The sequence below is a fragment of the Alexandromys fortis genome, unplaced genomic scaffold (assembly GCF_014885135.2).
Source record: "Alexandromys fortis isolate MF-2015 unplaced genomic scaffold, M_Fortis_MF-2015_v1.1 scaffold_93, whole genome shotgun sequence".
In the NCBI taxonomy this organism is placed as follows: domain Eukaryota; kingdom Metazoa; phylum Chordata; class Mammalia; order Rodentia; family Cricetidae; genus Alexandromys; species Alexandromys fortis.
Genome location: NW_026067970.1, coordinates 4,209,401 through 4,231,168, shown reverse-complemented (window position 1 = coordinate 4,231,168; position 21,768 = coordinate 4,209,401). Strand labels below are relative to the sequence as shown.

The 21,768-nt window shown below is 44.2% G+C and overlaps 1 protein-coding gene and 1 long non-coding RNA gene across 2 annotated transcripts in view; one reads left to right on the top strand and one right to left on the bottom strand.

The window, feature by feature from the left end:
• Creb5 (cAMP responsive element binding protein 5) overlaps window positions 1-21,768 on the bottom strand; it is a 392,793-nt gene that overhangs the window by 188,606 nt on the left and 182,419 nt on the right. The gene's annotated exons all lie outside the window — the stretch shown is intronic.
• Window positions 19,001-21,768, top strand: part of LOC126509570 (uncharacterized) — a 169,467-nt gene continuing 166,699 nt past the window's right edge. The window contains exon 1 of the long non-coding RNA XR_007594191.1: window positions 19,001-20,602. This is a non-coding gene — a long non-coding RNA (uncharacterized lncRNA). The remainder of the gene's footprint in view (window positions 20,603-21,768) is intronic.

Here is a 21,768-nt window from a genome sequence, read left to right as displayed (position 1 = left end):
AAAAGAAACCTAAAAGAGTTGAATTATCTATCCTGAATTTTCTAGAAGATCTAGAAGAGTACAAAAGATATATCAAGTACCTCTTAGGTCACTTACATCTCATCTCGAGTTCTCATTCTAACTTTCTATTTTGAAAATGGTCATTTGGTCAAGTCCATTTTGTTGAAATTATAGGCACTTGATGCAAAAAAAAAATTCACAGACATGTCTGTCTTAATTTTCTATTGCTATAATACATCATGCCCAAAATCAGCTTGAAGAAGAAAGGGTTCATCAGCTTGGAGAAGAAAGGGTTTATTTTACATGCTAGATTTCATTATCCAGGGAAGTCAGGGCAGAAACTCAAGGCGTGAACATGGATAGAGACGCTGATGCAGAGGCCACAGAGGCATCCTGCTTACTGTCTTGCATGCCATGGTTTGTTTAGCTGGTTTTCTGACACTACCTAGGACCACCTGACACACTAGTTTGGACCCTCCTACATCAACCATCAATCAAATAAATGCCCCACAGGCCAATCTGGTGGGAGGGGGTTCTCAATTAGAGTTCCCCTTTCCAAAATGACTCCAGTATGTGTCAAGATGACATGAAACTAGCCAGTGTAATACCCTATTTTCGTTTTTAAAGTAGTGCAACATACTTCAAAATAATCTTGAAAAATTTTTACCATGAAATCTGTACTATTCTACATCGCTGAGGCTCAGAAAAGGCACGGCTACCTCTGTATGCCAAGCAACCAATCTATCCACCAAGCCACATCCCCCGGCTGGAAACACCATGCTGGTCCTCAGGATTCTGCTCTTTCTGAGGGCAAATGCAGGGAGTCTAGATGTGCAGTGTTTTGGCTGAAGAGGGGCGTATCTTGTTTCTGCATACAATGATGGGGAAATCAGGAAGGAGTGATTTTCTCTTGTGCTTGTCAATATTTCCCATCCCAGCAGACAGTAAGAGAGAAGGCATGTGCCTGGAAAAGACATTCCCTGGGATTTCACATGTCCTCTCTACTATGTGATAACCCTTGGGTAACACTTCTTTTTTAAACCCAGGCTATGGGCCCTTTAGGATAACTTTGAAGTTAGAGGGGCAGAGTTCAAATCCCACCTCTAACCATATACTTTTCACCTAGTTTACACAGCTTTCCCAGGCTTATTCAAAGTGAGAGGGTGCTGGAGGGGTTCACAGAAGAGAAGTTGGAGGAGGGGAAATTGGAGGAGGAGGAGGAGGAGGAAGAGGAGGAGAGAGACAGAGAGAGGGAGAGAGACTATGCATGTATCTTGGAGACAATAATGGTGTTGCCTACCTCGCAGAGGGGCTGGGGCCTTGACCAAGTTAAATGTAAACCACTTAGTATAGGACTTGGCATCAGCCCAATGAGAGTAGCTATTTTTAATTATTTTAATTAACAAGCCCCTCTATTTCTTTATCTATAAAGTTAAAGCAACAAACCTTAAACAAGTATCCAATTAGATCCCATCTCCGAGCTCTTGATAAGTCAAAAAAGCCTGCACATGCAGCAGACGCCTGCTGCTGTCTTGGGAGGGGCTTGCACTGTCTGCTTTATACTTACCTTCCTGTAGGCAAAGTCTTTCCTGTTTCTCCCTAAGTCAGGACAGTCATTTGTATGCTGCTATCTGTCTAACCTACTGATAGCATGATATCCAAGAATCAGAGGGCTTGGAGGTGTCAGCTAGCAAGCAGTAGCGCTTACCCCAGGCCTTCCAGACCTCCAGGGGAGACCTGTAGAGACTCCACTTACTGGAACAGAGACGTGTCCCAGCCACCTGTGACAGTATCTCTGTAGAGATCGAGAACTGGAGCCCTACCAGTCTCGCAGGATTACCTGGGCAGAGCCCACAGCTAGCCTGGAGCTCTAGAAACAGATTGTCTGAGCTCCGTGGGTGGCTGCTGGGGAGCCCAGGGCAACACCAATCTTAATGACAGAGTTGGATCTGATAGAGAAGTAGACTCAGGGTAAAAATTAAAACGATTTTTTTCCCCCAAGTTTGAAGCACACCGTTGCCGATCAGATCAGTAGGACTCAGTTTGGGAGACATGGAGGGAACTTTAAAAATCTCTCCTCTTCCGTGGTTGCGACCCAATCATTATCACTGACGACATATGAACATCACATTCCCTTTCGTGATCTTTACAAAGACATGGGTGCAACTGTTGCTCCCCAGTCCTTGCCGGCTCACTCTGCACCTTTATTGTCCTCATCAGCCTGTTTGACTGATGTTCTCCCTAATTTTCCACAGTCAACCTCACTGTCAATTCTGTTACTAACTTGCCCTCCACATCCACCCAAGAAACCCTGAGTCCCTCTACCTCGGGGCCAGAAGGCAGCCCCTTTTCTATCCTAACACACAGCTAAATTGTGCACAATATCTTCTCCCTCCCAGCTCGTAAGCAACGGCTCCTTGTCATCCCTTCTTGCCACTATGTCACCTCGGTCACATGTTGTCCAAAGAAGTCACTTGATAAATATTCATCAAGCGAATAAAAAAATATTTGCTGGTGATAATTAACTTGAACTGAGGACTTCACGGCCTCCAGGACAAGCTGAAGTTGTGGAAACGGGGTGTTGCTCTCTTCCCCGCTCTGCCCTTACTCCTGAAGGCCTTTACATACTGTCAACTGTCAGGAAACACTCCCCACTCCTGTGATTAAGTCATAAAGTGCTAGGGGAGTGGCGGCACCTTCGGGGACTAAGAACGGGGTGAAACTGTGATGGAGGGAAGCCCCCCGTTTGCTCTGAGACTCGGAGGTGAGAACTGTAGGCTTTATTTTCGTTCTGTTTCTGTCACAAGCCAGTGTGACTTAAATGGCAGGCTTCAGAGCTGTGTTTTCTCTTTCTCTGCCCACCTCATCTCCCAGACCTGAGTTTCTTTTAATTCACATACCCAAACTGGCAATACAAAGCCTTGAAATGCACCAGGATATGCATTATTTATGCATTGATGTGTTCATGTCTGTGCGGACATGTATGTGTGTACGCATGTATATGTAGAGGCTAAAGGAGAGCCTCTGCTATCTTTTGTCCTCACATGCCAACCACTGTTTGTACGGAAATAAGGTTTGTCACTAGCCTCCGGGGCTTGCCAGTTGGACTGGCAGGCCATCAAGTCCCAGGGATCTGCCTAGCTCTACCCTGCTGGCACAGGGATTACGAGCTCATTGTCTTGCATTGATACTGGAGGCTCAGACTCCCATCCTCATGCAGGTATGAAATGTCCCCACCCTGGGATGTACTTTTCTTATGTAGAACCTGAACGATCCTAAAACCAGATTCCAAGGCACAGATTTGCATTTACTATGCATCCTGGCATGGGGAAAAGAACCCAGGGATGAATGGCCAGTTCTGTGGCCACATTTTTCCTATAAAATTTATTAATTTTATTGTGTTAATAATTACTGAGTTTTCTCTAGTTTTTTTTCTCTTGATTTATCTCCTTGTAGGAATGCTGTTAAATATTCTCTATGCTGCTTCCATGGAGCAATAAGACTTTCCGTGGGGCATTTTCAAACCTTGCTCAGGTATATGGAATCACACTGGTAGACTTCAACACAGAATTCCAGGACTCTCCACACCTTCCCCCAACTCTGGATTTGAAGCTTATTATAAATTGATAATTGTTTAAGTTGAGTGGTGGGTGCTGAGGGTCCCACCCTTTCCACTTAGAGGATGTTTGAAATGAAGTAACTTCATTCTCAAATGTAAGGAAAGATTCTTTTATTATTAAAAATAAAAATTGAAAAGCTGAAGACCAAAAAAAATTTTACAGAGACAAGAAAGTTTAGAAAAACCAGAGCTCTTGTGGTGTATAGGCTCTAGGGACTTTATCCCAAGGGATTGGCAGAAGGCCCACCTGTATGACTGAGGCCAGACCAGCCAGGACCCTGATGCCTGCTGCTGATGGAGCTGGTATTTCATGGGAAGGAGCATGAACACATGCAATCTTGGTCTCGTTTTCTAGTCACTGGGGACATCAAGAGCCACAGCTTTGCATATTTTAACTAACTAACTGCGGGACACTCTGAAAGCACACATTTTTCAGGGCAATTAAAAGATCATTTCCTAACCACAGGATCCAGTCCCAAGTGGACAGCAGAAATGTCTGCCTTTGGACCAAGTTTTAGAACCCTGCTGCCCCAGTTCCTATGACATGATGCTCCTGAGACAGAGTTTAACTTCTCATGGCAGAAAGCATACCTGGGTTACAAGCTGATCTGAAAGACATGCTGGCTTACACTTTCCAAAGAGCATCTACAACCCGAAGTCACTCAGCCTCGTTACAAATGCCTGCAGAGGTACTCTATGAAAATGTAGATTGGACAAGCACACTTCCCAAGATATCTAATACAGATGTGCAGACACTTATTGGGAATATCTGGCACAAATGTCATGACACATCAAATACAGCAACTCCCAAACCAGATTCAGGTTGGTAATGGCCGGTATTCAGGGAGAAAAACATCACACTAAATGGAACAATCCTGAAGCTTACCCAAGTATGTCCTTCAAAAACTCTACTCCAGTTCAACAACCATCCTTCACTCAGAGCACATAAAGTTAAAATGATCTTCCTCTCTAGACGTAACTCAATGATTTGACAGCTATGAGTCATCATAAGCCCTTTGTGAAGAGGACAGGATTCAGTCCCGAACAATGGACAGGTCTACTGCAGGATTCCCCTCTGTGTGCTGTGAATATCATTGGTTAATAAAGGAACTGCTTTGAGTCTATAGTAGAGCTATATGGGAAAAGAGCTAGGTGGGGAAACAAAACTGAATGCTGAGGAAAAGGAGGTGGAGTCAGAGAGAAGTCATGTAGCCCCTCCAGAGACAAATGCCCAGAACTTTACCAGGTAAGCCACAGCCATGTGGCAATACACAGATAAATAGAAGTGGATTAAGTTAATATGAAAGAGTTAGCCAATATGAAGCTAGAACTAATGGGCCAAGCAGTGATTTAATTAATACAGTTCTTTGTGATTATTTCGGGGCTAAGTGGCCAGGAACTAACTAGTGGCCTCCTTACTACACGGGTCCTTTAAATTGTGCTTTATGCTGTCCCCATTTGATTTTGCACCCCACTACTTCTGGAGCAAGGCTATAAGAACCTGGATCACTCAGTTTTACATCACACATGTTACAATGAACCTGAAAAATTGTTAGTCACATTCTTACAAACAAAACTCTTTTTTGAGGTAGAAAATGCATATGAAAATATGTATCTCGTGTGTATGAGAGGGGGTGGAGTAGGCAGCACAAAAAGTTGAAAGAATGTGGTTCCTACTACATCACCAGTGCCTGACCCAGGCTCCGAAATCTGCTAATCTTTGTGACTCCAGTGGGCAATTCTACATCTACCAAATAGAACATTTTCCCATGGACAAACAGAGTGGGGCCACTACAAGATTCCTGCAGAGAAAGTGTTTTCCGATAATGACTGCATTGGGGAATGAACTAAAATGGCCAAAGTTTTCAATCTGTCTTTGAGAAGAAGGGTTAAGTACAAAAATCCTGTTAAATAATAATGGGATCTGTGTGAAACATTATACTCTTTGAACATGTTTAGAAAGTGGCTCTCCTTTTTCCCCTCCGACTAATAACAATTCAACATTATTTAACATAATCCTACCGACAGGTAATTTCTGACATGAAATTTATTACCGGCTCGCCCTTTGAGGGCAAGCTTCTCTATTAATGTCTCCTTTGAAAGGCTGAAGCATACATTAGAGTCCCAAACAGAGTTTCCCATGTTTTCCTTGGAAACTTCTACTTTCTGCGGTATTTTACATTGCCCAAATCTGTTTTAACTGTATCCTAATACACAGCACACACGCACCACACCTCAGACCACATTTCCACTAATGCATAAGAATACATAGTCAGTGCAGAAGCGTTTTTACTCAACCACTATTGGGGTTAACTGTCACTGAATAAACAACAGCATCAGCACGGCATACGTTTACATGGACCCCCCCCCCATCTCTGAGTGGGTATACGACTGTGTGGGAGGGCGGGTTTGGCTTTCACACAAGCATGCTGGGAAATGAGAGAGCTGCAGGTTGCCTTCGGCATTGTCCAAATATGGCTGGTAAGTCCTGTAAGCTGGTACTCTAATCGCTGCCCTGGTTCTTTTACCACGCAGGGCTATGAGGCGCCCGGAACATGCTTGTGATGCTGACTCATTCAGAGAAATGGTTTTGTTCCTGGTGAGTCACTGTGAGGTTAGGTGTTTCCCTACCTGCGCTTCACCATACAAGGCCATCACTACCTGGAGACTTAAGTCATCTGCCCCAAAAAAGAAACACACACCATTTCTGCTTTTTCGGAAATAGCTTCCCTGGCATCATGAGCTCCCAGGTTGGGGTTGGCATGTGGCATCTTTCCTTTGAGAGGGGTGTGATCTACCTGACTAGGAAGCTGCCAAACTACTATTGAGATGAAAGAAAGTGATACTCACTCTCTTGGTTACTCTTCAAGTTTTGGGTCTGTGTTATCATTTGCCTCGGGTAAAATGCAACCTTCCACTAGGTGTGGTAGTGTACCCATTTAATCCCAGCACTCTGGAGGCAGAGACAGATGGATCTTTGTGAGTTCAAGGCCAGTCAAGTGTGCAGAGTGAATACCAGGCTAGCCAGGACTACATAGTGAGAGCCTGTTTCAAAAAGAAAAAAAAAAATACCTTCCCTAATTAATATGCAGTCTGGTGAGATAAGACACGTGCACACCCATGTATCCAGCACCACAAGCAAGAGGCAGATCCATTCTGTTACTCTGAGAATCACTCAGCCCCCTTTGTATCTAATCCCTCTCCTCGGTCCATGTGCATATTATAAATTTACATCAAATTAGCCTACGAATCACCTAATAACATATCCTGAACACAATGAGGGTTATTTCTGAGGAGAACGTGGGGTTCCCCGATATCATCAGAAGATGAAGAGTGTTTTGAGGGAGAGCCTTGCCTTACTTTGCCCTAATGGGTAATCTATGGAAAAACACACACAGAGGCAAACCCTCAAGTAAATTCTCCACTTCAAACTCATACTTCAAGATTAAGAGGATGTGTCCTCGCTTGCCATCAAGTCCCAGGGAAAAGCCTGCTCCTCAGCTTCAGTGACTGTCACATGAGAAGAAGCTGGGGACATATGCAGTCCCTATCCATCTCCCCAACAGACAGCCGCACACAAGACACAGTTCTCTCTCTCTCTCTCTCTCTCTCTCTCTCTCTCTCTCTCTCTCTCTCTCTCTCTCTCTCCCTCCCTTCCCCCCCCTCTCTCCCCCCCCCCCCCCCATGCACGCACGCATGCGCGCACCAGAAGCAATCCAGAAATAGCCAACGCGGCCCAGGCTTCACAGCGGGTACATGGTTTCCAAAGTCCTGTGGAAATGTGAGGAACAAGCTTTCGATCCTGAGAGGGTGCACCTTATCTGAGGTCCCTGCACATTAGGGGAGAGTTGAGTTCCTCGGTTCCTGGCCTATTAGCAAGGCAGCCATCATTTTTCATTTGAAGGAATTTCTAAAGGTTGTGTTCTTATCTTCAGGAGGCCCTGTGAATACAGTTCCTGTGTTTTCACTGGGTTTATTTAGCCTGAGGGATTCAAGGTCCACTGTTTAGGCAGTAAATCCCCCACTTTGTGTGAATGTCTGTGGTTAATATATTTTAAAAATCCATCAGGCAGGGCTAACAAAAATGCAGCCGCCTTTACACAGCAGTTTTTGGCAAGAATATAGACACTCAGGATGGCTGAGCTGTGCTTATAATTGAATTGTGGTCACTAAAGCCAGCACTATCAACTTCTGTAAAAACCCAAGCCAGATACCCTGTGAGCACCTTTTCCTTCTCCACGGTCTTCCCGCCCCTTGCTCCAGAAGACCCCTCCCTCAGCTGCCACAAGGACACACAAAAAAAAAAAAACCCTAAGGTGAGCAGGAGACATGGCCAGTTTCTGACCAGATCCTATGAAGAACTAGTTGGTCCTGGGGCCTGAAAGGCTGACACAGAAGACCTGGCAGCAGGGGCCATAGTCACTAGAAGGCCAAGGACTTGTACTAGAAGGTCACAAGTCCTGCGTTATCTCTGGGAGGCTTCCAAGCCTTGGCTGACAGCCATGTTGACATTTTGCCATCTGAATCACACTGTCTGGCACTCTGGCCTGGGAGTCCCCTCACCTCCTGCTGTGGTAACTCAGTCTGTGGTCCATTCGTTGACCTTGTCTACTTCCTGCTGTGAGTCCTAGGCCCACCTCCCTGGCATTTCCTTCTCTGGCCAGAGCTTTGTCAACAGGCATGACAGCCGAGGGCTTCGGACACCAAGTGCCACACACACCTCTGCAACTGAGCAATGTTACCACCTCCAGGACACAAACTGCCCCCCCACACCTCCCCACAACTAGCTGTGAGCCTGTGAACAGAAGCATGGATGAGGAGAGGACTAACTATCTCCTCACACATAGCTTCCGGTGACCTGAAGACAAAACTGAATTAAGCTAGGAATGCCAAAGGGAGACTGTGCTGGTTAAAGTTTCTACCAGGTTTAGAGATTGCAAAGCATTTCCTAGTGTTTGAGTCTAAACCTGAAGTGCTCCCACACGTTCAGGTTTTAAGCATTGTTCTCCAGCTTGGGGTGCTATTTTTGGAGGCTGAGGAACGTTTAGGAGGTAGTGCCTACCGGGTAGCAGTCGGTCATTAGGGTGAGACTTTAAAAGTTACATCTGACCCTCCGACACGGGCCTCTCTCTGCTTCTAAGTCTGTTGTGATGGTGCGGGCCCCCATCACCTGATCTTGCTGCCATGAACTGACTCTCTACCATGCCTTCCCTGCCGTGACAGCCGGAAATTCTCTGAAGTCATGAGCCCACAATAAATTTGGTTCTCTCAGGTACTGTGGTCAGACGATTGTAAAAGTAACTAATAAGTAAAGCATTGCAGGGACTGGATTCATCCCAAACAGGACCTTAGTGGAGGGAGCAAGGAGCAACGCAGTACCCTTTGCTCGGCTGATCCTTTCCTTGTGTTAGGGACAGAAGGGGAAGTCGTGAGTCAACCAACACCATTCATTGAGCTAACCTGCATGGAAAAGGGCTCAGAGGCTATGGAGCCTAAAAGCAGGTGGGGTCAGGGTTCAGAAGTTCAGTATTGTGGATTGTTCCTGGGTAGCTCAGTGAGTTGTTGCGTGAGTGTCTTAGATCTAGCTCACTGTGGGAAAATGTATTTTTGCAAAGCTATTTAAAGTTGCCTCCTTCTTATAGCTAGATATAGCTTAACTGCAAGTAGGTCAGAGAGTAAGAGTGATCATTGATAAGTAATTGCTATTGACTAATATTTATGCCAATAATTACAGTATTTCCCCCTTAAATTTAGGCAAGTTAAGAAGAAATATTAAGACCCTGTTCTTGTCATATTTGAGTCATACTTACGCTTACATGGAACTGAGGTCCCAGTGTTAACGGTCACTGGCCTAGAATTGCTCACACGTGTCAAACTGTCAAACCACCAAGCCACCCCGGACCCTGAGGCACCTCTGCACCCAGGCTTGAAGAAAACTAGCAACCTTCTTGAAGGAGTAAACAATGAAATGTGATTTCCTACCATTGTTTAAAGGTCAGTGATCCTTGTCATTGTGTCTGGGACCACAGCTTATATAATGTGCTGTGGGGAGAGGGAAGGGGAAGCCAGGGTCACCAAGCCCTGGATGACAGAAGACTGAACTTAAGAGCAGCCTCCAGAGCCGCTGAACTGCCAGTGGGCAGCTTCAGCCAAGGATTAGCTCACTTCTGCAACGGCTTGCTCCCCTAGCGTTAGTACAAAGCAAACATGGAGCACAGTTCCTAAGAGAACCTTTCTGGCTTTTACACTGAAGTCTGCCCTTTGCTACCCCATCAACGGCCACACCACCCTCCCAAACAATCACAACTGAAGGAAGCCAGAAAGAAACCCGGGGACATACATAAGAAGGAGCAGCACTCTTGATCGGCCTTCTAAAAAGTAATAGAAAAGACAAAAGGCAATGGAGAGAGTATGAGTATGTGAGTGTGTGTGTGTGTGTGTGTGTGTGTGTGTGTGTGTGTGTGTGAGACAGAGAGAGAGAGAGAGAGAGAGTGTGTGAGAGAGAGAAAAAGAGTGTGTGTGTGAGTGTGTGAAAGAGAGAGAGAGAGAGAGAGTGTGTGTGTGTGTGTGTGTGTGTGTGTGTGTGTATGTAAGAGAGAGATCTTTACGGCACAAGAGGAAACGTATAGGCTCTCTCAGAGCCCCCGTGTCATGACTAACAAGCAGAGCTCACAGCCCGGGACCCTACCCAGGAAACGCTGTGTCCTGTGCTGCACAGTGTTTGTTCAAAGGGCAAGGGCTGGAGAAAAACAGAGGAAGCCAGAGGGAGAAAAAGTCGTTTGCTTTAACTATGCTGCTGTAAGCTCCAGAGATTCTCAGGCCTGATCTGGCCTTTCACTCTGTTGGGATAATATTTTTCCAAGTGTGCACATATAAAGCAGCACCTATAGGCGCTGGCCTTTGGGGAAAGTCAACCAACTGTCTTTACATAGAGAGGTTTTCATAAGAGGGCACCGAAGCACCTGCTTTTCTACACAGCCTTTAATTGTTTGGTCTGCTCATGAGCTCCGAGGTGCACTTCCTTTAAACTCCGTGATCCTACTGAGCGGACAGAGCTCTAGATCCAAACTGAAGCCAACTCTGCCTTCTCCTGGGACAGCCTGTGTGGGTCCTTCTGACAAGGAGCCCAACAGAGAGAGCAGTGACAGGGCTCTGCAGGCTCCGGGCCTCACCTCTACCTGATGGTGCCCTGCAGGCTGAAAAAGCACAAATTCTGAGTTTGTCTTTAAACTCCAGCTAGAGAAAGCACCAGCTAGGTTTCCACAGGATCACCGAATGTGTCATGGGGGAAATCTGCACTTATTTATAGTATCTTGTTGGAATAAGATGCCTTCACTAGAGAGAGAAAGAGAGAGGGGTGGGAGAAGAGAGCCAGTTCAGTGGGCCCTGATTCTGGTTAGGAAGAGTTCAAAGTTGACAGGTGGAGGGAAAGTGAACAGGGGCAGGTTCTGGTTGTAGGAGCCCACACTTCAGGGATGTCTGGCTGCTCTCCCACAAGGCCAAGCAGGTATACCACCAGGGGTGTGTCCCAGGAAGGACATACAAAGACGTGATTTGAATCAAGGGGGTATGGGAGCAACCAACAACACACCAGGCCCCAGTTCATACTGTTGTAGCAGGAAAACAAAGAAATGGGCAATTTTTAAAAGTTAAGAATAGTTCTGTCTACGGGCATGGGGGAACTTGAAGACTAGGGTGTAGACTCTTCCTGCTTTGTTCCTGTATGAGGGAAACTGTCTTTTGGTGGCATTTCATGGACACTTAAATCTTATCAAATGTAAAAGTGGTGACTGCCACCAAAACATCATTCTGACCATTTCCTCTGGACTGGGAACAAAACTGAAGGACAAACAAGGAGTTGGCAGCAATGATTTCTAAATCTTATTTTAATTTAAGCTTGAATTCAACTTTGTTGACTTATAACAAAATGGAGTACACAGGTTTAATTTTGACAAAGGTAGACACCTATAACCACCAAATACAATCAAAATAGTTGATATAGTCAACAAGTTTTGAGTGCCCTTTCATGGTTAGCCCCCTCTCTACCTGTTACATCTGTATGTTACTATGGAACCCCCTGCCTGTTCTAGAGTTTCCTGTACGGAGAGTCGCACCAAATACATATTTAAGCCTGCCTTTGTCATACGAGTTCTGGCAAACATACATTTTTGTTTTGTTTAAGGGTTTTTACCTTGCTTTATTTTGTCTTGTTTTCTTGAGGCAGACTCTTATCTTACCACAGTGATTAGAATTGGCTGTAGAGTGAGTTCTAGGTAAGCCTCCTGCGGGCTCTGCTCTGGCAGTTGCCCTGGGTCTGGTTACCAGCACCCATCCGGCTGGCCTACGATTGCTTGCTCGCATCTGCAGTTCCTGGGGATCCAACACCCTCTTCTGGCCTCTGAGGGCTCCTACACACGTGTGGTGCACATACAAACACACAGGCTCACACACAGACACAAAGATTCTTTTAAAAGCCTTAGAAAAACTCAAACTAGCCAAATAACTGAGCTTTTATTTCCTGGTATTCTTCCATGGCACTCATGCAATTTTACTTTCTGAAATTTATAATGAGAAAAGGTACAAATTATCCTGTGTCCTAAGAAATCCTTTGGGGGTAGATGGTCTCATCAACAAAAGAACTACAAAGTAAGCTAATACAACCAAGAAAACGCGGGGGTGGGGGGCATTATTTAAAAGAGCAAAGGCTTGATTCTTCGGAGTGGAAAGGTGGCACCAGGCACTGTGTGGTAGGTTGTCTTGTCGATTATCTGGTCCTGTAATAAAGGAGACTACAAGTTCCGTTCGTCACCCATGGAAAGGACCAGCAGCTGCCTCCACGGACATTTGTCAAAGTCCATCCCTCACCCTTGTAAGTAACTGAGAGCAAAACAGCGCAAAATCTCGACCTAAACAGAGGTTCACTCAAGCATCTCTATCCTATGTGATAGGGACAGAATTCATCCTGCGGCTTAGGTACTAAAGGTGTCCATAGAAGTCATGAGATAGAATAAGAAGACTACTAAGAAGAAAACCTTATAATTAGCTCTTGATTCTTTGCTTCCTGAGAAGTGACTTTGAGTCAACCATGATCCTTCTGATATTTGCTTTCCCTTGTATTCTTTAATTGAAGTGAATAAGGATTTTGGAAAAACAGAACCACCTACATGAAACAATGTGAGTACCGTACAGTTGCAAAGAATTAGCATCCCTTCATGTAAAGCCCCTAAATACTGCAAAGCTGAGCATATTCCTCCTTAAGCACTGCTCTTACTTATGAAGCTAGTCTTTTGAAGACACATTTCTTGTCAGTCTATGTCTATAGAAAAATCTTTCCCAGGCTTGCCTGGAACTCTCTAAGTATCCTAGGTTGGCCTCACTTCTCAGTGATCCTGCTGTCTCAGACTCCCAAGTGCTAGGATCACCGGATGAGCCCAGACCCCTGACCCACACAGTTTTCTAGATAAAATGTGTAACTGAGTATAATATAATAGCTGATTGAATAAAGTGTAAAGGCACAACATTTACTAAGAATTGAAATATGAAATACACCTTCACCCCCCAGATCCAAAATACAGGAGAAAGATCCTAGACAGATAGGACGTCTCAGCAGTTACACATTCCTTCATGGATGTATAAGTCAAAGGAAAACTCTTACACCAGGATGTCGCACACATGCAGAATCTAGTCACAGCCCACCAACAGCCACTATCAAAAGACAATTTCTGAGACAACCTATTTGAAATGTCCAAGTTCTGGACAATATTAGCATGTTAAAAACATTCCCCCACCCCCGGTTTGCTATCTATCTGAGACAAAACATTTACAAAGTAGTGGTAAGGGAGCTGGTCCCAGATGGAACAAGGATTCAGAAGAATGACTATTAGGTTCTTCAAGTGCAATTAAAAGGCCACAGCAAATGACCAGCACAAAACAAAACTGCACTGAAATGTTCAGTGTCGTTTTCACTCTTGGTGAGGTGGAAGGATGTGTGGAAATGATTCTGCATGGGCTTTAGAGTCCGGCTAACCGTACACAAAGGCTCTGTCGTCAAATGGTCACAGTGGGTATGTGAATTTATAAATCTGGGAGTGATTTTCTAGAACATGTCAATCTAGATAACTGTGGTCTCAATAAACACACAAGAGCATTGCATCACCACACAACTCCTCATGATGTGTTTCTGTAACCACCCACCCCAGAGGTGAAGCCAAACTCACACGTATTACTCTGACATGCTCCTCCTTGGACAATTATTGATCTTAAGAATGTCATGTAAATGGAACCATATAGTACATGATCCTTTGAGACTGACTTTTTTCTGAGAACTTTAATCCCCCCCCACAGACACATCCACGTCACTGTGCTTATCAATATTCCATTACTTCTACTGTTAGATAATATTCATGATGTGCTTTATCACATATGACTAAACAGTCATCTATTGAGGGATATTTAGTAAGTATATGCTTGTTTTTAAATAGTCTGTTTGTGAATTCTGACACAGATTAAATTCGTTGTATGAAATAAAATTTCCCTTAATCGAGGGAAAAGTTTCAGCCCACAACCAACTTTATATTGATTGGTTTAGTATTGTAGATTCTTCCTATGGATTTTACATTTTGTTAGCTATGATTTCTGCATGATAAGTCCTAATTTGCTTCTACTTGTAAAAACATCAAACAAATTTTTCCTGCCTCAGTATATTTTTGTCTCGACTTTTTATTTGGTGATTTAGCCGCAGTGATGTTTTGGACTGTACCTATTTAGTCTATTGTTTTCCAGATGGAAAAACTGAAGCCATAAATTCTACGGTTGCTTAATAGAATTTTGGCTGTCTGCTTTTGTCTTTTTAAAAAATTGTTTTTGTCTTTTCAGAAAATTCTAGCCTCGAGGTTATAATCATATCATTTTTCTCTTCCTTTTATTTCCTTCAAACCTTCCCATCCATATACCCTTCTCTCTTTCCTGGTCTAAATACATACATGTACACACACATTCACACACCCAACATACATATGCATATGTATATTCATGCATTTTTCTAAATACACCCTGCTCAATCTGTGTAATGTTACTTGTACGTATGTGTTCAGGAATGAATAGTCAATTGGTGTGCTCTTCCCAGAGGAGGATTATTCCTGGCACTCTGAGCATTCTTTAGTCGTTTATAATTCTTTGTGTAGGGTTGAGACCTTGCGGGCTTTCCCCAGTCTGTTTTAGTGTGTCTATTGTTGTCTTTGTTCAGCTCATGCTTAGGCAGCCATGTTGGTGAGACTCCATGGGTGTAGCTTCAACATTACTAGGAAAAACAATCTCACTCTCCCCAGTCCTCTGGGTCTTAAGATCTTTCAGCTTCCTCTTCTAAAATGTTCCCTGAGCCTTAGGTCCAGAACTTGTCTTGTGGATGTGTCCATTGGGACTGGGTTCCACAACCCTGCATTTTAGTGGGTTGTAGTTTTCTGTCATGGTTTCTGTTGGTTAAAAAAAAAAAAGAAGCTTCCTTGATGAAGGTGAGTATTAGTATACTTTCTTGTGGGTATAGACAAATGTGTCATGTTTTATCAGACAATGTCTCAGGCTATCCCCCTGGCCGGAATTCCCTACATAAGTAGCCGAGGCTACTCTTGAACTTCAGAGCCTCCTGCCTTCCCTGTTCAAGTGCTGGGATTAAAGGTGTGTACCACTTTTTGGCTGAACAGTTTTTATCTATTTTGCTTAATTAGACAAGATCTCTACTGCAATCAGGATTTGCATGCATAAAATGCCGTCTTCAGTCCTGTCACCTCAGAGCATAGAAAATAGCACACAGTTCAGGAGTGCTCGCGGGGCTCAAGAGCTGGTAACTTTACTCTAGCGTATATTACAGATACCCTTGGGAGTTGCCTCGGTTCCTGCCGCCATTGCAAACGTGAAGAACCTGAGACGGAGGAGGGACATGATGCCTTGCCTCTGGCCATATATGTAGCAAGCGGTGTGTTTAGAATTTGCATTATGGGACTCATATTGGAACCTGGGCCCTTGACGCTGTACGACCAACACCTTGCACTTCAGTGCTACATACCCAGCTGCCAAAATGCCTTTTCGTTTACTTGTCTCACATTGCTCCTGCCTTCTTGATTTTCTGTTTTTTTTCTTCTGTGTCTCTAAATAATTCCCGATTTTCAACTACTCACATATAAATATAGAAATACACTACATAGAGCCCTGGTTTCACCCCACCACATACACATACTCTTATCTCGGTAAAGGAGAAATGAAGAGCGGCCTGAGGGAGGCTCTTGTCCCAGGAGAAACCGACATGACTGTGATCTAAAACTTCCTAGATGGCTATCTTAAGAATGTCACTTATCCTCTCTCTTTGATTCTTTTGTTCCCTCATTTGGGATCTGATGCGTCTAATTGGAAAATGGACAGAGAGAAAACAAAAAACCCATGAAACTCACTGGCATCATTTCCAGAGCCCCGAGACAGAAAGCGGCTGTGGGAACTGTTAATCTGTGAAGTGGGCGGGTCTCACAGCCCCTCAAAGAATGAGCACTTGTGTGAAAGGTCCTAGCATATGCTCAGAATGTTTCCGATAACTCCCGTTCTCGTGACTTTGGGTTTGCTACTCCCTGAATGGTACTCCTAATACAGTCCCACTTTCCCTTTCATTTGCCATGGAGGGAAAAAAGCCTTTCCATCACGCTAAAGTTTGGTAGGGACAGAAGCTTTGAAAGTCAACCTGACACAAGCTTTCTCAAACCTGTCTTCCAGCCAATTGGGATACTGAGACAGGAGGATTGCCTAGTCAAGTCCTGTCTGAAGCAACAAGTAATGAGTTCAAAGTCAAGTGGACCACTTTGTGAGACTGTATCTCAAAAGGCAAAGGAAACTGTGACCCAAGGGTAGACTCAGTGGTGGGATCCTAGCCTGGCATCATGAGGCCCTAGGTTGGATTCCCAGTGCCCCACCCCCACCCCAGCAGCCTGCAAAACTTTGATCTCATCCATAAATGGCGCATTAGCCAGCTGTTTCTCCTCTTCCCTCCTCTCCCTCCCATCCTGAGTTCTCACATAATTAAATTAAATGTGCTGGGTCTTTGCCTGTTACATTGTTTTCCCATAAAAGATTCAGAAAAGCCATGCTGAAAATTCCGCGTACACAGTGTTGCTTGATGGCCCCTGTGCATCTGTCTTGTGTCTGTCTACTGACATTTCCTCTCCAAGCTTCTAAGACGTACTAGAGAGCACAGGAAGGAGTGAGTGTTGAGAAAGTCTAAAGGGACAATGAAGAAAGGATGACCTCAGGACACAGAGATGTAAAGGGTGGCATCAGAACTGGAGGAGGGAAGGAGGGATTCCTACTCTATAGTACAAGACCCAAGGTACCCACCACCCTCTCTGTGTAGCCACAGCACTGTGTGTGTGTTCATGTGTATGTGTGTATGTACGTGTGTTTTGCATATGCACATGTCTGGGTGGAGGCATGAACCCATACGTATGTGAGGAAGCCTATGAAGGACACCAGGAGACCTGTTCTAATCTCTTAAGTTTATTTCATTGAGACAGGATCTCATTAGATCTGGAGCTGGGCTGGTGGCCAGAAGGTCCCAGTATCCTTCTATCTCCATTTCTCATGGCTCTGAGTTTCCAGGCATAGGCTTGTCCACATCTGGCTTTTTAGATGGGTGCTGAGGATTTGAACTTGGGTCCCCATGCTTGAGCAATATGCATTTCACCCACAGAGCCATTTCCTCGGGTCCCCATATGTCCTCTTAGTCACTTGATTATTGATCTCCTTTGAACATCACAAGAAGGGGCACTTCTGGTAAAATCAGGTGGCATTGGCGAAGGAAAACAGAACGTTCTTAAGGATTGCTATGTAGCCAGGCTGAGTGGCACAGAGCTGTAAGCCACTTAGAATACTGAGGCAGGAGAATGGCACACACAAGGCTAACCTGGAACAAAGGGAGTTGAAAGCTAGACTTGGACAACTTGATGAGACCATGTTTCTCAATAAAATATACAGTAGGTGCTGGGAACATCGTTCAGTCACAAAGTGCTTGGTTACTGTGGTTACAGCCCCAGATCCAAACTCCAGCACAACAAAACCAAAACCAAAAGAACACTGCGCGGCATTTCCTGGCATTAGGTGTTCTGGACTGTGAGGTTTGCTTCAAAAGACACCATGGTCTCCGAAGAAGCTCACGCTAACATAAAGCAAGTGAACGGCCAGGCTTGTTGTGAAACTTTAAGAATCGGAGTTGCTCCTTCATCAGTTAGAATAGACAGCACATTGATGGATGGGCAAATCTGCAGAGGTACTCCTGTCTGTATGTCACACTGGGGCTGTCATTCCCAGCAGCTGTCCTTCAAAATGGGGCTCCTGTCTCTGAGCGATGAAGGGTCTGTAAAGGACCGTCCCAAGGTTCCTTTCTCCAGTTTTTTAGATGCCATGTAATGAGCAGGCCAAAGTGCTTGCAAATATCATCTTGTAAAATTAACATTTCTAGACTGTCTTATGAAAGAATTTTAATCAGAATAGTGAAAATACAAGTGCATCTATTTGTTTTCTATTTGCATTTTTATAATTAGCAATATTTGATAAAGAAAAGCACCAACAAAATCTGAGATAACCCTCCCTCTCTTTTTATGATAGCTGTCTATGTCTACATAGGTATACAGCTACACAGAGAGTCAAGCTACAAGAGGACAGTTACACAGAGAGTCAAGAAGAGTGTGAGCAAAAGGTTTGTGGTTTCCTCAGACAGCCCATTAGCAGTTGTGCCATGCAATGAAGTATCCACTGAGACCGAAGACAAGGTTGCGACAGGCATGGGACAGCTGCCTCGTACCTCACCTGCTCAGCGGCATTTTATAATACTCTTCACAAAAATCTGGCAAGTGTCACAAGTGTTTTCTTGAGTTCTGTGACCTGCTCGGGTTAATTTACTAAACTCAAGGAACGGATTGTGGGATTCACAGCTGGCGGGTGGGAAACCCAGGCAAACCACCAGGCACGAGGAGAAGGGATAACCTTGAAGACTGGGCCCTCAGCCTGTGGAACCTGATGCCATGGGTGTGTGAGAGAGAATTGAGAACTACCCCGGAAGGGAGGGACTTCAGAAAGTATCTGTACAGAATGGCAGCTGATGTCTGTTTGCTGTGTGCGTTGGGGAGCAGGGGTGGATATCTCTACCCCTCAGGTGTCAGAAATGATCTATGTTGTGACCATACAACATGAGAAACTGAAACTGAACTGTGGTTTTCTTTCTTTAGCTCCAGTAGCTATCTGTCCACCTGTCTATCAATCTGTCTGTCTCTCCCTTTTTCCCATTTACCCTGCTGATGGAGGTGGGTCTTGTAATAATAAAGAAACTGCCTCGGCCCTCATAGGACAGAAAATTAGGTAGGCGGAGTAGACAGAAGAGAATTCTGGGAAAAAGAAGCTTAGAGAGGAGTCGCCATGGTTCTCCCGCTCCAGACAGACGCAGGTTAAGATCCTCCCTGGTAAGCCAGCTCGTGGGCTACACAGAATATTAGAAATGGGTTAGAACAATATGTAAGAGCTAGCCATAAGGAACTGGAACTATCCGGGCCAGGCAGTGTTTGAAAGAATACAGTTTCCGTGTAATTATTTCTGGGCATAAGCTAGCCATGCGGGCGGCCGGGTGCCGGGGACGCAGCCCTGCCGCTCCTATTTCAACAGATGGCGCCCAGACGTGATGGGCTAAATCCACTTAAAAACCTGAGAGGGCTTAAGAAGGAGAGAGAGAGAATTTAAGACAGCTTTTTGCTGTTTCTGGGTTGCGTGCCGCAAAGAAATTGTCCTGACTCGGCAGCAGGAAAAAACTGGCTGTTTTAAAATGCCGGCTTTCTGGGCTGTGCCGCCATTGTGATCTCTGTCTGGCTCCGGCGGGAGACAGAGCTTATGAATGGAGCATTTGGATTAAAGTGCTACGATTTGTTTGATGGCAACTAGACTGCTGTGTGCCTTAAAGGGGACATTGTGTGCTGCAGCTCAGATGCACAAGCAGCTCCGCCATGCTAAGGGTGCAATGTGCAAGGATCAGAGGCACGAGCGGCTCCGCCATGTTGGACTGGGCGGGGCCAGCATACAGTACCTGTTTTTGACCTAGGAATGTCACAGCTTAGATTCTTAAGCTCTTAGTGATTTAAAGGCGCAAAACAAAGTGCTCCTGGATAGTAAAAAAGTTACAGATTCACAATAAAACAGATTCAGACACTGTTGGATAAATGTACGTAGGCTTGGGAAAGAAAAAAAAAGAATATAAAGAATAAACTTTATGTCTTAAAAGGAAAAAGGGTAAAGTCTTTAAAGAGACAGAGTACAGAAGTACAGATAGTTATAGATTAAGAGAAATAAACAAAAACAAGCCACGTAAAAATGGAAAATTCACAGAGACTCTGGATTATGTACATTGTGTTTTCTTTAAAATTTTTGACTGTGAAGGAGCTAAGTACAGAGAGACATTTCATTATATGGGCTGCTAAGCTAAACCTACACATATGTTCTAAAGGTATCTTGACTTCAGAATTTGGGTCTAAGGATATGATGCTTTGGAGAGGGTCTTCTTTTCTTTTCACAGAGGACCAGGCCCTGTGGATTTCTTCTATTCCAATTTGGTATGATAGACCACGCCCTCCTGAAAGGTTGCTGTGAACACCCTCCAAAAATTGCTTCGCTCAACTGCCAACTGAGATGACCCTGGCACACAGGTTATACCACAAAAGACCTAATTAACGACGCCCCTATTCAGCAGGAAGCAGTTTGGAGAGAAAAAACTACGCCCATGTTCCCAAATATGGTTTATAAATGTTCTTTTACATTTAAAGGGGGATATGATATAGATATGAATAATTTGCATTGGTATGGATTTTATGGTCGATTTTGTTATATGTATATGTATTTCTGATCTTGATTAAGGTATTGTGATTGTGTAGTTCATTTAAAAATGTAATGTATAATTAGAAAATATAGGTTGTTAATGGATAATCATCGCTAATAGTTAAGCTTGTAGTCATGTTAATTAGATTTTCTAGATATATAGAGATATATTTCAGTTAGATAGGCATTCTTCATATCTTTCAAGGGCTACAGAATATGGCATTTAAATGTTTTAATAATTTAGGGCTTTTCATGACAATGAGACATGTCTGCTCCTGGCAGCACCAGCTACTTCAAGAGGAAGATGGGCATCGAAGAGGATCCTTATGGAGTTGGATAGTCATTTGGGCAAGAAACTGCTCTTGCCTGGACTGTTGCATAAACTGGACACAGAACCCACAGAGAGAGGACTACTGGACTTGCCTAAAGGTGAGATGGTCTTTCGGGGTTCCTGATTCATGAAAGAGTCTGCGAGACATTCTGCAGGACACAGCAGAAAATGACTGAACTGTCTTTGAAATTTCCTGCTTCATGGAAATGTCTCTGGATAACATGGGCCTGTAGGCCGAAGATGGATGCCCCAACGGTACAGAGGAACTTTGGGTGACTGTCCAGGCAGCGAGATGTCTTTGTCATTTTTAGAGTTTTCTTATTTCTTGTTTGATAGGTAATATTATATCCTTCTGGAGTCTTTGATGGAGTTGAAGAATGAATAGATAGTTATAGTTTTCCTTAGTTATGATAAGAGATAAAATAGATATAAATATTGTAACTGTAATTCTTACTTGATAACTGTTTTGTTATATGTAATTTTACTATGTTAAAGTTAAAGCCTTTCTTTTTTTGTTTAAACGGAAAAAGGGGAAATGATGGAGGTGGGTCTTGTAATAATAAAGAAACTGCCTCGGCCCTCATAGGACAGAAAATTAGGTAGGCGGAGTAGACAGAAGAGAATTCTGGGAAAAAGAAGCTTAGAGAGGAGTCGCCATGGTTCTCCCGCTCCAGACAGACGCAGGTTAAGATCCTCCCTGGTAAGCCAGCTCGTGGGCTACACAGAATATTAGAAATGGGTTAGAACAATATGTAAGAGCCAAGCCATAAGGAACTGGAACTATCCGGGCCAGGCAGTGTTTGAAAGAATACAGTTTCCGTGTAATTATTTCTGGGCATAAGCTAGCCATGCGGGCGGCCGGGTGCCGGGGACGCAGCCCTGCCGCTCCTAATTCAACACCCTGCATATACTTCAAATAAACTTGAGT